This window comes from Cryptomeria japonica, chromosome 3 (assembly GCF_030272615.1).
Source record: "Cryptomeria japonica chromosome 3, Sugi_1.0, whole genome shotgun sequence".
NCBI lineage: Eukaryota > Viridiplantae > Streptophyta > Pinopsida > Cupressales > Cupressaceae > Cryptomeria > Cryptomeria japonica.
This window is the reverse complement of record NC_081407.1, coordinates 667,559,080-667,574,696: the sequence shown is the minus strand read 5'-3', so window position 1 is coordinate 667,574,696 and position 15,617 is coordinate 667,559,080.

Below are 15,617 nucleotides of genomic sequence, written 5' to 3'. Positions count from 1 at the left end.
TGCTCCCAAAATATCTGATCTTCATCAAACTTAACTCCATAATCAGAATCCTCATTCTGAGAGCTTTCTGAAAACGTATAACACTTTATATTTTTCCCAACAAATGAGCCCTGGGCGAATTAATTCCCCATTTGTGCACATCATTTAAATTTTTCATTTATTCAATATAGTCAGAACTATATCATAAACTAATTTTAATTTTAATTTTTGCTCTGAATGTGCTTTGACACCTTGCCATGTGGCGGGACCTGATTGGTTGATGGGGTTGACTGGATGCCACCTGGGATGACACCTCATCACAGCCATGTCATCTGCTTTGTCACCACCACTTGGTTGCCACGTGTATGCCATTTCAGTGCCATGTCATCACCACTTAGGCGCCACCTCTGTGCCACCTCATTGGGCCTGCCTGCTGGAGATCTGATTGTACGCACCACCTATGTGCCACTTGGCTTTCGCCATTTCATAGGCTCTAACTTTCATGCATCTTTCCTTTGCGAAACCATGTAGGCCATCAATCTCCATCTAACATGCTCACTGGTTAACCTGCTGCATTTTTGCCATTTCACGTTTTGCCATTTTGCAGGGCTTAACTGGCGAGCAACTTCGGCCTATGAAACTGCGCGGACTGTCCAATCGGTTGGAACCTGCATGATCTTTACCTTTTTTGCAATTTTGCAAGGTGTAACTCACGTGCATCTTTAGCCTGCGAAATCACGTGCTTCGTTGGATCATCTCGGACCTGCTCATCGGTTAAGTCAGCCTTTCTCTGCAAAAATTTTCCTGCTTGCCTCGAGAAGCATGCCTATGTGGGGTCCACCTTGTTGTCACTCAGTCACCTCCTCCCTTGCCTCGAGATCTGTGCTTGCACATGGGCCCACCTTGGGTGCCCATAAGCACCATCCGTCAAAAGCCTCTATGTCTTAGACATATTACTAGTGTGTGTTCTTTGTTATAAATACCAAAAAGGTCCCTTCCACAGTGAATGTGGGATAATGCTTATGCCCAGAAACTGCATTTTGAAGGTTTTCTTTGCACAACTTTAATGGTGATTTTTGTGGAACCTGAATTTTTTCTTCTATTTAATGCCATCTGCATTTGCTTGGGATTTGATTAAAAGTTGCTTCACACACCATGTTGAGGGGAAATATTCTTCATTGCATTTGTTTGAAAAGTTTGCTGTTGTTTCTTTTCACTATGCCACGCACCACAGCAAGGGAGGGAAATTTGACTATTTTATTTGCTTCTTCCATCGAAGCCCCCAACAAAAAACCTCTTCAACATCTCCCCTCACTATGCACATTGTCTTTGCTTGAATCTGCTTTATTTCTATTGCTTCCAATTGCTATGTGTGCATGCTCTGCAACCTCAACCATCACGTGAAGGAAGGGATCAGTGTTGGCTGGGTTTCATTTATCTTTGTAGCCCCTTTTCTCTTGCCACATTGACATCCTCATGCCTACCTTCCAGCATACCATGCACTTTGCATTCGGTGCAATCTAAAAACCCCCACGTAGAGGAGTCACTAGCTTTGACTTACCAAATTTGCACTGCATTTGTTTGAAATGTTTTTGCTGGTCTTTTTTACATGCCACATGAGACTTTGGCTTTTGATTGTAGGCTCCCTAAAACACTACACAGGAGGCATGGATCATACAGAGGGGAAAACAAATGCTACTTTATTAATTTTTGAACATGGCTTCCAAACAGCCACTACGCAGGAAGGACACTAGCACTTCACACCTGCCATGATGCATTTACCATTTGTTGCTAATAAAACAACATTAGCCTCCAAACAACCATGCAAAGGGAGAATTGCCAGCAATTTTAATTTGTTGAAGGTTTCAATGCTTTGTAATGCCATATTGCTCTATCAAAGCCTGTGCAGTCGATTTCCAACTTTAACGCCATGTGCACTGCCAATGTTACACTTACCAAATACATTGCAAGAAGCTCAATGCTCTTTTCACTTGCCACATTGGAGAGGAAAATTTGGCACCATGCCTAGTGAAATTACTTGAAATCTTGCTCATTTGTTGTTCCTACAGCCAGAGGCTTCACGTGGGAGAGGAGGTTTTGCATTTACTTAAATGTTTTAACTGTTGCTAAAGTCACACTCCATCACCACGTTGCATCTTGCTCCTGCATCCATTTCAAAACACCATGCCCAATGAAGTTTTGTGGGGGCATGTGAGGGAGGAAGCTACTGCAGTTTATTTACATCTTCTTTGACTCCTTTGTAGGCTCCTTTAAAACAACTCTTATCCTCAACCACCACACCATCTACAAGGAAGATTGGCATTGCCAGATTGTGCCACACTAATGGCCTTGTTACTAAGGACCATACTTGCAATTATTCCAATACGGTCTTGAATTGTATCCAATTTCTTCCCATCATGACCTTTTATTTTTTTATCATAGAAGACACCGATGGAACACCATTATCATAAGAAGTAATTGATACTCTATCTACTTTTTTTATTTTAATTGCAAAGGTCAGACCACATCCAAGCAGAAAGTATGCTCCAAAAATTTCATGCCCACCATAAGACATGTTATCCATCTTGTACAAATGCATCGAACCTCAATTTCATTATATTTAAATCACATAACATGACTGGGAAGTAACAATGTAAACCTTGCTTAAAAGACACTTGATAATGGCAAGTCAGGTCAGGTCCCAAAGTGGGTCCGACTAAATTTTTTTTATTTTCATGCAACCAACCTCTGAAATTCTTCACGGACCTCAAACATACCTTTGGAAATGATCGACATAGTTTTTGGATCATCAGACTGAATTTTGCAACCTTCAGGCGATTACACCACATTTTCGCATTTAATCACGAAGACGTAATTTTCAAACCTGTCAAAACACCTTTCTGGAACTCGTCATCTGACAGGCATGTACTCTGATATACAAGCATGAAATCTACCAAATGGTTTCACAAGAAAAGTCTTGAGAAAAGAGATATTAATCGACGAAAATGACAAACTAGCTTTGTCGACACTACAGACCTGATGAAGTCAATGTTCTGGCAACACATGATGCCTTTCTCAAAAATATCAAATGACCTCCGTAGGCCCTCAAATTTGAAACATAGGTACATCAAGGTACATATTTAAACTTGGAAATCTTAGTTCGATCACAAGACTGACAAGATGCAAATGGTGCACTCACAAAAATGGCTACATTAACTGATCTAAGACTGGAAGTGTGGATAATTGAAAATGATAGCTAAATGAATCCTTTTGAAAACCAATCAAACGGATTGGTAGAGGCTTGAAACTTGAAACGTAGCTCATAATTTATACGAACATTAGCCCAAAATAAACATTATGGCATGACGCTTACTGAGGCAACTTTTACACTTGTACGAAACAGGGCTCCAACTAGCTATTGAAACAGGGACTAGTCAAACCACACAAACTGCAAACGGATTTGGCTTTGAAAATTGAGCAAATGGATTTGTTAGGACTTGAAATTTTGTAGACTAACTCACATTTATGCATAGAATTCAATCCATTTTGAATTTATTCATGACAATCAACAGGGCAAAAGATGTAATCACTCAAAGTAGGCTACTCAATAAAATCTGCATTTGTGCCTAAAATGCACTTTCAGCTCACCCCTCAAACTGGGTATCTCATAAACTTATCCAAATTGAATTCTAAAAGTTGCACATCATGGAATAGGCTAGATGAAAGGTGTGGGACATTAATCTCGAGCCTTACCCTTTGAAAATCAACTGGCTCCATTTTACCCCCTTGCTAACTAGGCCATTCAAACTGACTTATTTGGAGATGCAAAGCAAAATTTTGACTTGGGCCTCTAATCTTGACTCAATTTTAATGAGTCCCAACAGTGGCTCTGACTAGGGATGGTTGATTGTAGGATCAACACAAGAATCTAGATATCTTTGGTTAAGCAAACCATCCAAAAGATGAATCATTCTTCTCTCAATTCTTCTCTTCTCACCTCATTTCAAAAATAGGGCTTCCTTATTCTACCCAAACAGTAGGGCACTTTATTGAAAACCACAAAACTAAAGCAAAGCAACTATACGATAGATACAAACAAACTCACAACTGATTATAACTGCTCCACTTACAAACATTTACCTCTGTCAAAAATCTGATTCTCATCTCTTGATACCATGATCCAAATGAAGGAACCTTCTAGTAACAACCGAGCATAATCATTATAATCAGAACTTACCATCATACTGCTGAAATAGCTGGTGTGCATACCTCTTGTCTGATTCTGAACTTTGTAATCACACACTACTTCAACACAAGTAAAAACATGAGACAATTCATCATAGAGGCATTCCCACAAGCTACCATACTTTTCACTATCCCACTTAACTCTATCATTTTCAAGGACATCAGCATGCTGAACTTCAAAAATAAAACATTCATTTTCAATATTGCAATTCCTATCAGCAGTCACCTTGTTATCATTTAATTCATAGAATGGGGGGCATTACTAACCAGCTGATGCAAACAAGGAACATGAACATTACAATCTAGATGTGATACTTCACTATGCTGATCACACCTCATACTATCCTTGCTTATCAAATTGAAAACCTCCACATTGTCAACATCCCATTGATGGAAAAGAAAGCATATCTCCAGCTAAAGAAAATCCTCAGCTAACTCTTTCTCTTTCAGGCTTACATCCACCTAAAACACTTTCATTTGTGGTTTTAAATGATCACCACACAACCCATGCCACTTACCTTCATCATAAAATAATGTTTGTGCTATTATTGTTCGGAAGTTCATCAGTATTATGGACTGGTTTACCATTTACAACATCTGGCTGATCAATTATTTCTTCATACAAAGGGTTAGAAACAAAATGAAGAATATCCTTACGAACATTATGACATTGAAGTGGCTGGTCTATATCTATATCAGCATTGAATAAAGCATTAGTAAAATTGCTAAAGACACCATCCATCCAATCATCATAATCATCTTCATCAAACAAAGAAGAAATTGAAACTTGGCTGGAACAATACTCAGTGTTCCATGTTTCACATCCATAAGATTTTATCCTATGACCATCATTTTGAAAATCAAGATAATCATACTTATCTTGGCACGACTGATCTTCTTCACCAATAAAATACTCATCATTAGCCAAAGAATGAAAATGAACATCATTGCCATTTACTTCATTTGATGAATTCTCAGCATGTTCCCTTAAATTTTCTATCATAAAACCATATGTTAGATCAGCATCTTGATCAAGTATACAAGCATTCAGTTCATAATCCTTTTTTGAAGAATCCTCTTCACTATATCGCAAAAGGTCTTCATTAATAGTTCGAAGGCTCTCCAACATCTGAACCTTCTTATCCACAACCTCAAGAGCTTTCTTAAGTTCTACAATCTTCTGGACTTGCATTACACTTTGCTATTCCATGTGAGATTCCGTAAAAATTTGTCCATCCATGTGTGCTATATTTTCATTGCAATCATGCGTAGCCTTGAAATTTTCTGAATTAACATTGTGCATAACTTTCAAAATAGAAAGATCATCAACATGATTACAAGAAGTGAAATCTGAAAATACATTTACTTCATCCTAAACATAATTAAGATTATCAATATCTAAATGAGGATCAACTATTGTTTGCACTAAACAATTTTGATTTTCATCATATTGCACACTTTCACTTGCACAAATAGCAACACTTAGTAATCCCTCTGTATTTGGTATTTCAACATCAAATACATTAGCAGCATGTAAAGATTGATGGTCATCATCCTTATTATTTTCATTAATATTATCCTGGAGAGATGCATGATTCACTTGGTAGTTGGCAGCCACATAATCAGCATAACCGGCATACAAATCAAATGGTACATATCCCTTATATACATCTATCTCTGCATCAACATTTTCACAACACTTCCCATTGATCATTCCATCACTACTGTGAGAGACAACCAACATTAACAACAGAGGCTCTTGACTCTCATTTAAATCTAAAACACATGCATCAACAAAACCATTCGGAACGGCAGAGCTTGATGCACCTAGACACAGAATGATTTGCTTAGCTTCACATGGTATTTCACCATTGAAGGTACTTTGGCATGGAACAACAATAGACATAAATTTCTTGGCTATCCCAAATTTCAAATTATTCTCTATGTACCTAGCTGTGTTAAAAGCTTCATACAAGGTTTTGGGTTCTTTGTTTCTCAATAAGAAACCCATCTTCTCATTAAATGCACTCATATAAACATCCAGACATACTTTATCATCAAGTTTATACTTTCTAGAAATTTTGGACAAATCTTGTGAAAATCTGATATTAAATGTCGATACCAATTCATCTTCCCTGATTTGTATATAAGTGAATTCTTTCAGCAAGTCAAAATCACTCACCTTCTCATCAAATTGATCCATGAAATTTGAAACCAATTCTTCCCATGAGGTAATAGAATTCACTGGCAAAAAAGAGAACCAATGTCTTGCATCCTCTTTCAGTGACTGAATAAACAATTTCATGCATACATCTTCCTGACAAATTTTGAATTCTCCTACCAAATCTGAAAATCTTTTAACATGTTGACATGCTGATTCTAATTTCTTCCCACTGAAAATCGGCAAATACATTCTAATTTCTATGGGTATGGGATATGGGTAACCTGGAATATCTCTGAAATTTAGAGCAGCATAATGGTTAATGATGAAACTTCTCCTATTGTACGGTTGTGACACTTCACCAAGCATGCCTCTATGTGGAAATACACAAGGTTGAAAAACCTCACTGCTCATTTTTTCCTACTCCCACAAATGATTATATACCTTTGGATAAAACTTCAAGAAAGTATCCTCAGATTGAAACTATTCATAACATTGCTTGACACAAAGTTTTTCCTAAATTTACACATTACAGAAGATCATAAACACTGGATATTTCTACAGAATAGCTATGCAAATTTATTTTGTGATTCTTTTTTCCCTCTAGACTAGTGTTGTTCACTAAATGGGAAAACAACATTACACATTCTAATTTTCAAAACACATATCTTGCATTTAAAACCTCTGAAAATACCTGGAGATTTGCAGCTGTAAAACTTGTAGATCTGAAGATTTACTTCACTTTTAGCATGGTCTTTTACATTAGAGTCGCCACCTCTTACATAGAGGATATTTTGAACAGTAGAACCATTCAATCACAAATTTAATTCTCTTTTTACTTCTTCAATCTTGTTGCAACCAATTCACTCTTTCAGGCTATTACTACACTTTTCTTCTCAAGCTTTTATGATGAAAGCACTTATCTATGAATCTACTAATTAAACCATCTACACCTTAATATGATTCATAAGATTATCTACTAATCTTGTGAAAGTCTTGGAAAACAAACTTCCTTCAAGCACCGGTATAGAGACTAGAGTCACCACCCAATAAGGAATTGGGAAAAATTTGCATACAGCTACAAGGACTTGCTCACAACTAAGCAATATAGCTTTTATTGTTACTCCTTCATTAAATATATGACATTGAAAACATATCATGTTAGAGATCCAGAAGAAGAACTATTCTCTTCATCATAAAAACACTTTCAAACTCTGTGCATACACAATGGACAGACTGGCTGGATATGAAATTGATAGAATGAAGAATACATTCAACTTCTGAACCTATCAATCAAACTTTTGACTCCATATTTTCTCTAGCAGAGTCACCATTTTTGTTGTGGTGACTCGAATGGGATAATCTCAACCTTATATGAATTAAATCTTTCTTAACCAGAGGCTCTTGATAGTTCATTTACTCCCCAGTAGAGTCTCCATTTTTCTTGTTCACAAAAAGTGATAACCCAAGAGACCTGCAAATCCTTCTATGAAATGGCCAATTTCAGTCTACAAAATACATTAGGGCTTGGACAACATAGCATAGGGCCCTAATTTCTCCTCCTGCACTTCAGGTTCTGCTAGACCTAGGGGGGGACACCCTTTTGATGCATTAAATACAACGATTACAAACACATAACTACATCAATACTAAGTAGATAGATCATTTCACAAGCTCAACGGGTTAGGGAAAACTACAGATTGGCTAGATCTGTACAAACAACCAGATGAAATAGAGCTTGGAAAGAATGGAAAACACACCCCTAAACATAAAGGGAAATAGATTTATCTTTTAATTTGTTTAATCTGAAAACATCCCCAAACTTGCAAAGACCAGTGCCTTGTTCATTGGGCAACAAAGTCACAGATAGAACTACAAATATGAACCATAGATGCAAGTTTGTTTTCCTTAAATGAGATATTCATGCATCAATACCCTGGATTAATGCACTATTTGATTCATTCACAAATTTATTAGATCTAGATACACATTTCATCATTTATGACTGATTACAGAGTTTAAAACCTTCCTGGAAGGATACCCACAAACAATCACACCATTTCCTTAAAATTGACAAATCTCATCCTCCTTGAGGATTCAATTCATGAAAATGAAATAGATACCTAGAGACAATACTGTGAGGAATTTACTCATGCCTGACACAAGCAAGACCTGCAACTAAAACCACATTTACAACACTGCACTACAATCTCTATACCCTGAAGCCAAACCGAAGCATTTACAAATTGGGTCATGACATTCAGAAAGTGGAAGCCATCAAATCTAGAGCATTTTCCAAATTTTTGGAATCCTTACAAATGAGAAGAATTGGGATTAAGAAGGAGAGGGAACCAAATCAAATTTGTAACTCAACTACCAAGTGTCTCCTCTCTAACTGAATTTCAATCTCGACCAAACTGGTCCCAAAATTTCTAATCTTCACCAAAATTAACTCCATAATCAGATTCCTCCTTCCGTGAGCTTTCTAAAAACATATAACACTTTATATTTTGCCCAAAAAATGAGCCCTAGGCGAATTAATTCCCCATTTGTGCACATCATTTAAATTTTTCATTTATTCAATATAGTCAGAACTATATCATAAACTAATTTTAATTTTAATTTTTGCTCTGAATGTGCTCTAACGCCTTGCCACATGGTGGGACTTGATTGGTTGATGGGGTTGATCGGACGCCACCTGGGATGACACCTCATCACCACCATGTCATTCACTTTGTCATCGCCACTTGTATGCCATTTCAATGCCACGTCATTACCACCTAGGTGCCACCACACCGGGCCTTCCTGCTAGACATTTGACTGTACTTGCCACTTGTGCACCACCTAGCTTTTGCAATTTTGTAGGCTCTAACTTTCGCACATCTTTCCTTTGCGAAACCGCACACGCCATCGATCTCCATCTAACATGCTTATTGGTTAGCCTGCTGCATTTTTGCCATTTTTGCCATTTCGCGTTTTGCCATTTCACAGGGCTTAACTGGTGAGCAACTTTGGCCTGCGAAACCGCGTGGACCGTTTGATCGGCTGGAACCTGCATGATATTTACCTTTTTCACAATTTCATAGGGTGTAACTCGCGTGCATCTTCGGCCTGCGAAATCACACGCTTTGTCAGATCATCTTGGACCTGCTCACCAGTTAAGTTGGCCTTTCTCTACAAAATTCCATCTGTTTACCTCGAGAAGTGTGCCTATGTGGGGTCCACCTTGTTGCCACTCAGTCACCTCCTCCATCACCTCGGGATCCATGCTCATGCATGGGCCCACCTTGGGTGCCCATAGGCACCATCCATCAAAAGCCTTTATGGCTTAGACATATTACTAGTGTGCGTTCTTTGTTATAAATACCAAAAAGGTCCCTTGCATAGCGAATGTAGGATAATGCTTATGCCCAGAAACTGCATTTTGAAGGTTTTCTCTGCACAAGTTTAATGGCAATTTTTGTGGAACCTGAATTTTTTCTTCTATTTAACGCCATCTACACTCGCTTGGGATTTGAGTAAAAGTTGCTTCACACACCATGTTGAGGAGAAATATTCTTCATTGCATTTGTTTGAAAAGTTTTCTATTGTTGCTTTTCACCATGCCATGCACCACAGCAAGGGAGGGGAATTTGATTATTTTATTTGCTTCTTCCATTGAAGCCCCCAACAAACAGCCTCTTCAATGCCTCCCCTCACTATGCACATTGCCTTTGCTTGAATGTGCTTTGTTTCTATTGCTTCCAATTGCTACGTGGGCATGCTCTGCAACCTCAACCATCACGTGAAGGAAGGGATGAGTGTTGGCTAGGTTTCATTTATCTTTGTAGCCCCTTTTCTCTTGCCACATGATCATCCTCATGCCTACCTTCCAGCATACCACACACTTTGCATTTGGTGCAATCTGAAAACGCCCACATAGAGGAGTCACTAGCTTTGACTTACCAAATTTGCACTGCATTTGTTTGAAATGTTTTTGTTGGTCTTTTTTACATGCCACATGAGACTTTGGCTCTTGATTGTAGGCTCCCTCAAACACTACGCAGGAGGCATGGACCATACAGAGGGGAAAACAAATGCTACTTTATTAATTTTGGAACATGGCTTCCAAATAGCCACTACGCAGGAAGGACACTGGCACTTCACACCTGCCATGATGCATTTACCATTTGCTACTAATAAAACAACATTAGCCTCCAAACAGCCACATAGAGGGAGAATTGCCAACAATTTTAATTTGCTGAAGGTTTAAGTGCTTTGTAATGCCACATTGCTCTATCAAAGCCTCTGCAGTCAATTTCCAACTTCAATGCCATGTGCACTGCCAATGTTACACTTACCAAATACATTGCAAGAAGCTCAATGCTCATTTCACTTGCCATGTTGGAGAGGGGAATTTGGCCCCATGCCTAGTGAAATTACTTGAAAGCTTGCTCATTTGTTGTTCCTGCAGCCAGACGCTTCACGTGGGAGACAAGGTTTTGCATTTACTTAAATGTTTTAACTGCTGCTAAAGTCACACTCCATCACCACGTTGCATCCTGTTGTTGCATCCATTTCAAAACACCACACCCAGTGAAGTTTTGTGGGGGCACATGAGGGAGGAAGCTACTGCAGTTTATTTACATCTGCTTTGACTCCTTTGCAGGCTCCTTTAAAACAAATCTTTTCCTCAGCCACCACACCCTCTGCAAGGAAGATTGTCATTGCCAGATTGTGCCACACTAATGGCCTTGTTACTAAGAACCATACTTGTGATTATTCCAATACGGTCTTGAATTGTATCCAATTTCTTCCCATCATGACCTTTTATCTTTTTATCATAGAAGACACCGATGGAACACCATTATCATAAGAAGTAATTGATACTCCATCTACTTTTTTTATTTTAATTGCAAAGGTCAGACCACATCCAAGCAAAAAGTATGCTCCAACAATTTCATGCCCACCATAAGACATGTTATCCATCTTGTGCAAATGCATCGAACCTCCATTTCATTATATTTAAATCACATAACATGACTGAGAAATAACAATGTAAACCTTTCTTAAAAGACACTTGAAAATGGCAAGTCAGGTCGGGTGCCAAAGTGGGTCCAACTAAAAACTTTTTCATTTTCATACAACTGACCTCTGAAATAATTCATGGACCTCAAACATACCTTTGGAAATGATCGGCATCTTTTTCGGATCATCAGACTGAATTTTGCAACCTTCAGGCGATTACGCCACATTTTCACATTTAATCACGAAGACGTAATTTTCAAACCTGTCAAAACACCTTTTTGGAGCTCACCATCTGACAAGCATGTAGTCTGATTTACAATTGTGAAATCTACCAAATAGTTTCTCAAGACAAGTCACAAGTGAAGAGATATTAATTAGCAAAAATGACAAACTGGCTTTGTTGACACTGCAGACCTGATGAAGTCAATGTTCTGGCAACACATGATGCCTCTCTCAAAAATATCAAACGACCTCTGTAGGCCCTCAAATTTGGAACATAGGTACCTCAAATTACATATTAAAACCTATAAATCTCAGTTTGATCACAAGACTAACAGGATGCAAATGGCGCACTCACAAAAATGGCTACATTAACTAAAAATGATAGCTAAATGAATCCTTTTGAAAACCAATCAAATGGATTGGCAGAGGCTTGAAACTTGAAACGTAGCTCATCATTTATACCAACATTATCTCAAAATAAACATTATGGCATGACTCTTGCTGAGGCAACTTTTACACTTGTGCGGAATAGGGCTTCGACTAGCTATCGAAATAGGGACTAGTCAAACCACACAAACTGCAAACGGATTTGGCTTTGAAAATTGAGCAAATGGATTTTTTAGGACTTGAATTTTTGCAGAATGGCTCACATTTATTCATAGAATTGAATCCACTTTTAATTTATTCATGAAAATCAAGAGGGAAAAAGATGTAATCGCTCAAGGTAGGCTACTCAATAAAATCTGCATTTGTGCCTAAAATGCACTTTCAGCTCACCCCTCAAACTAGGTACCTCATAAACTTATCCAAATTGAATTCTAAATGTTTCACATCACTAAATAGGCCAAATGAAAGGTGTGGGACATAAATCTTGAGCCTTAACCTCTGAAAATCAACTGGCTCCATTTTACCCCCTTGCTAACTAGGCCATTCAAACTGAGTTATTTGGAGATGCAAAGCAAAATTTTGACTTGGGCCTCTAATCTTGACTCAATTTTAATGAGTCCCAATAGATGGTAAGGTAATAAAAAATAAAGCAAGACTAGTGTGTAAGGGATATTCATAGAAAGAAGGAATTGAATATAATGAAACCTTTACACTCGTAGCTAGAATTGAGGTAGTCATATTATTCTTGTCTTTTGCAGCACACAAGAACTATAAAGTATATAAGATGGATATTAAATGTGCATTTCTGAATGGAGATCTTGAAGAAGAAGTTTATATTGAACAACCTAATGGATTTTCTTTGACAGATGGCAAAGATATGGTTTGCAGGCTAAGGAAACCTTTGTATGGGTTGAAGCGAGCTCCAAGAGCTTGGTATGCTATATTGGATAAATATCTTTTGAAGATTAGTTTTTCTAAAGGTAATGCCGATAAAAACTTATACTACAAAGTGACTAATGATGACATCGTGGTTATAGAAGTTCTTTTTGATGATATAATCTTTGTAGGAGAAGATGGATTATGTAAAGACTTTTCTAATGAAATGTAATAAGAATTTTAAATGTCTATGATTAGAGAGATAAAATTCTTTTTAGGATTCAAGATTTTATAGACTGATAAAGGCATATTCTTGAGTCAATCCAAGTACTTGAAGGAGTTACTAAAGAAATTTGGCATGGAGAACTCTAAACCGGTAAGCACACCTATGACTAAAACTAACAAATTATCACTAAGGGATGAATCAACACCTATTAATCGGACTCAGTACAAGTCTATGATAGGAGGTTTATTGTATTTGACACAAAAAAGACCTGATATTATGAATGCAGTATGTATTCTTTCAAGATTTTAGAGTAATCCTAAAGAAAATCATGAATCAACAGTAAAAAGGATTTTCTGGTACTTACAAGGCACTAGAAATCTTGGCTTATGGTATCCTAGAGATGAAAACTTTGAATTATGCACATACACGGATGAAAATTGGGTAGGAGATGTAGACTACAGAAAAAGAACCATCGGTGGAACATTTATTTTTGGTAGCAGATTAATTTCTTGGTTGAGTAAGAAACAAAGTTGCACATCTTTATCAATAGCAAAATCAAAAATGTTTTAGCAGCAACTAACAGCACACAGGTATTATGGCTTAAGAGAATATTGAAGGACATAAAGGTAAAATGCAAGGACCCTATAACAATTTACTATGATAATACAATACCAATTGATATATCTAAGAATACAGTACTACATTCTAAAACTAAACATGTTTCTATCAAATTAAATTTTCTGAACAAGAATGTTGAAGCAAAAGAAGTGAAATTGGTTTATGTGAATACTAAAGAGCAAATTGCAGATATTTTTACCAGGCCTTTGCCTAAAGAGACTTTTGAATATCTCAGAGATCAGCTTAGGGTTATACCCCCACCGGTAGAGACTTAGACAATTGATGTTTGTCATCAATTGACAGAATTAATAGAGAATTTTTTTATTCTAGCTTTGATGAGGAGAGCTAGTTTTTAGGGGGAGTACTTGGTATTTTATAATGAGTTGGTATTTTGTATTTGAACCTAGTATTTGTATTTATTTGGCATTTGATGTCAAAGGGGGAGAGATTGATATGGAAAAACATATGGAAAACACGTTATTCCTAGGGGGAGAAACTTTATCCCTTGGGGAGAGACATTATGGTTATGATCTCTTTTGGAGATCGTTCGTTTTTTGTTTTTTGGAATTTCTATTTTGGCACTTTGATGGTTTTTCCATCTTGTGTTGCCATCAATGCCAAAGGGGGAGATTGTTGGTATTTTGGATATGTTGATATGGTTTTGTCATTTATGTCAACACTTATCAATACTAATCAACCTATCAGCACTTGGAGATTTGGTTATGTTCATCGGCAAGCAAGTGACTTATGCATAGTCACCAATATTTGGTTCACCAGCAGGATATATTGTTCACCGGAACATGAAATCACTTGGAGAATACTTGGTTATGTTGAAGACATCATTTGGAGACTTTGTCTTGGTGATTTTCTCATTGGCTTATTTGAGTTTGCATATTTTTTATTACCAAAAAATAGGTCTAGGATACACACCAGCAGGCTTATCTATTCCAGATCAGCACAACACATCTTGGAGATGATATAACCTTTGATGATGAACTTGACATATCAAAGTATGTATCAGCCATCAGGAGTGGACTCGGTTTGCTATACCGATACTCGATGAGTTTATCTTCCTATATCTTGAAGTTTAATAGATCTCAGAGAAGAAGGTTTTGAAGTCATTCCAATGACCCAATGAAGTCATCTTCAGTCATCGGGGTAGTATCGGCTATCTAGTGGACTTGTTCGACATTACACGGATACCTGATGAGGTTTCTTTCGGTGATGGGGTTGATATTGGTGATTAGGTTGAGAAGATGGAAGCTATGTCAAAGATCGATGAGTCCATTCTCTTCTATCTTAGAGTGTATCACTCATCTAAGAAACTTTTAGGGTGTAATCTGATGAGTGATAAGGTCACCTTTAGTGATTGGGGAATGATCGGATATTGGAGGGACTTGTGGAAATCTATGTTGATCATCTGATGGATCCTCCTTGATCAACTTCTATGACGTCAAGAGATCGGGTCTAGCTGTTGAAGGCTATCCTTATGAGCTGATGGAGTAGATCTATTTGGAGTTGCATTAGTGGATTTGTCTACTGGTTCATCAGGATATCGAAGAAATGCATTATGGTCTTTTTGATGGCTGATGGAGTAGAGACCGACTATAGGTGTTCACTCAAACCGAAGTCTAAAAGGTGAACACTTGGACACTGAAGATGGTTTTGTCAGTGTGTATGAATACAAAAAAATCTGACTTCCTAGTGCATGTGAGATATTGTGTTTCTCATGAATGCATACTGACACAGACAGTTAGACTTACAACCATTGGTTTAGTTGCTCAGATGAACTATAAAAAAATTGGTATATGAAGCCATTAGATAACTATTGTGTGGTTACTAATTCGGTGAGTTGATTGTGATGACCAATTTGTGAGAATCTAAGAATGAATACCT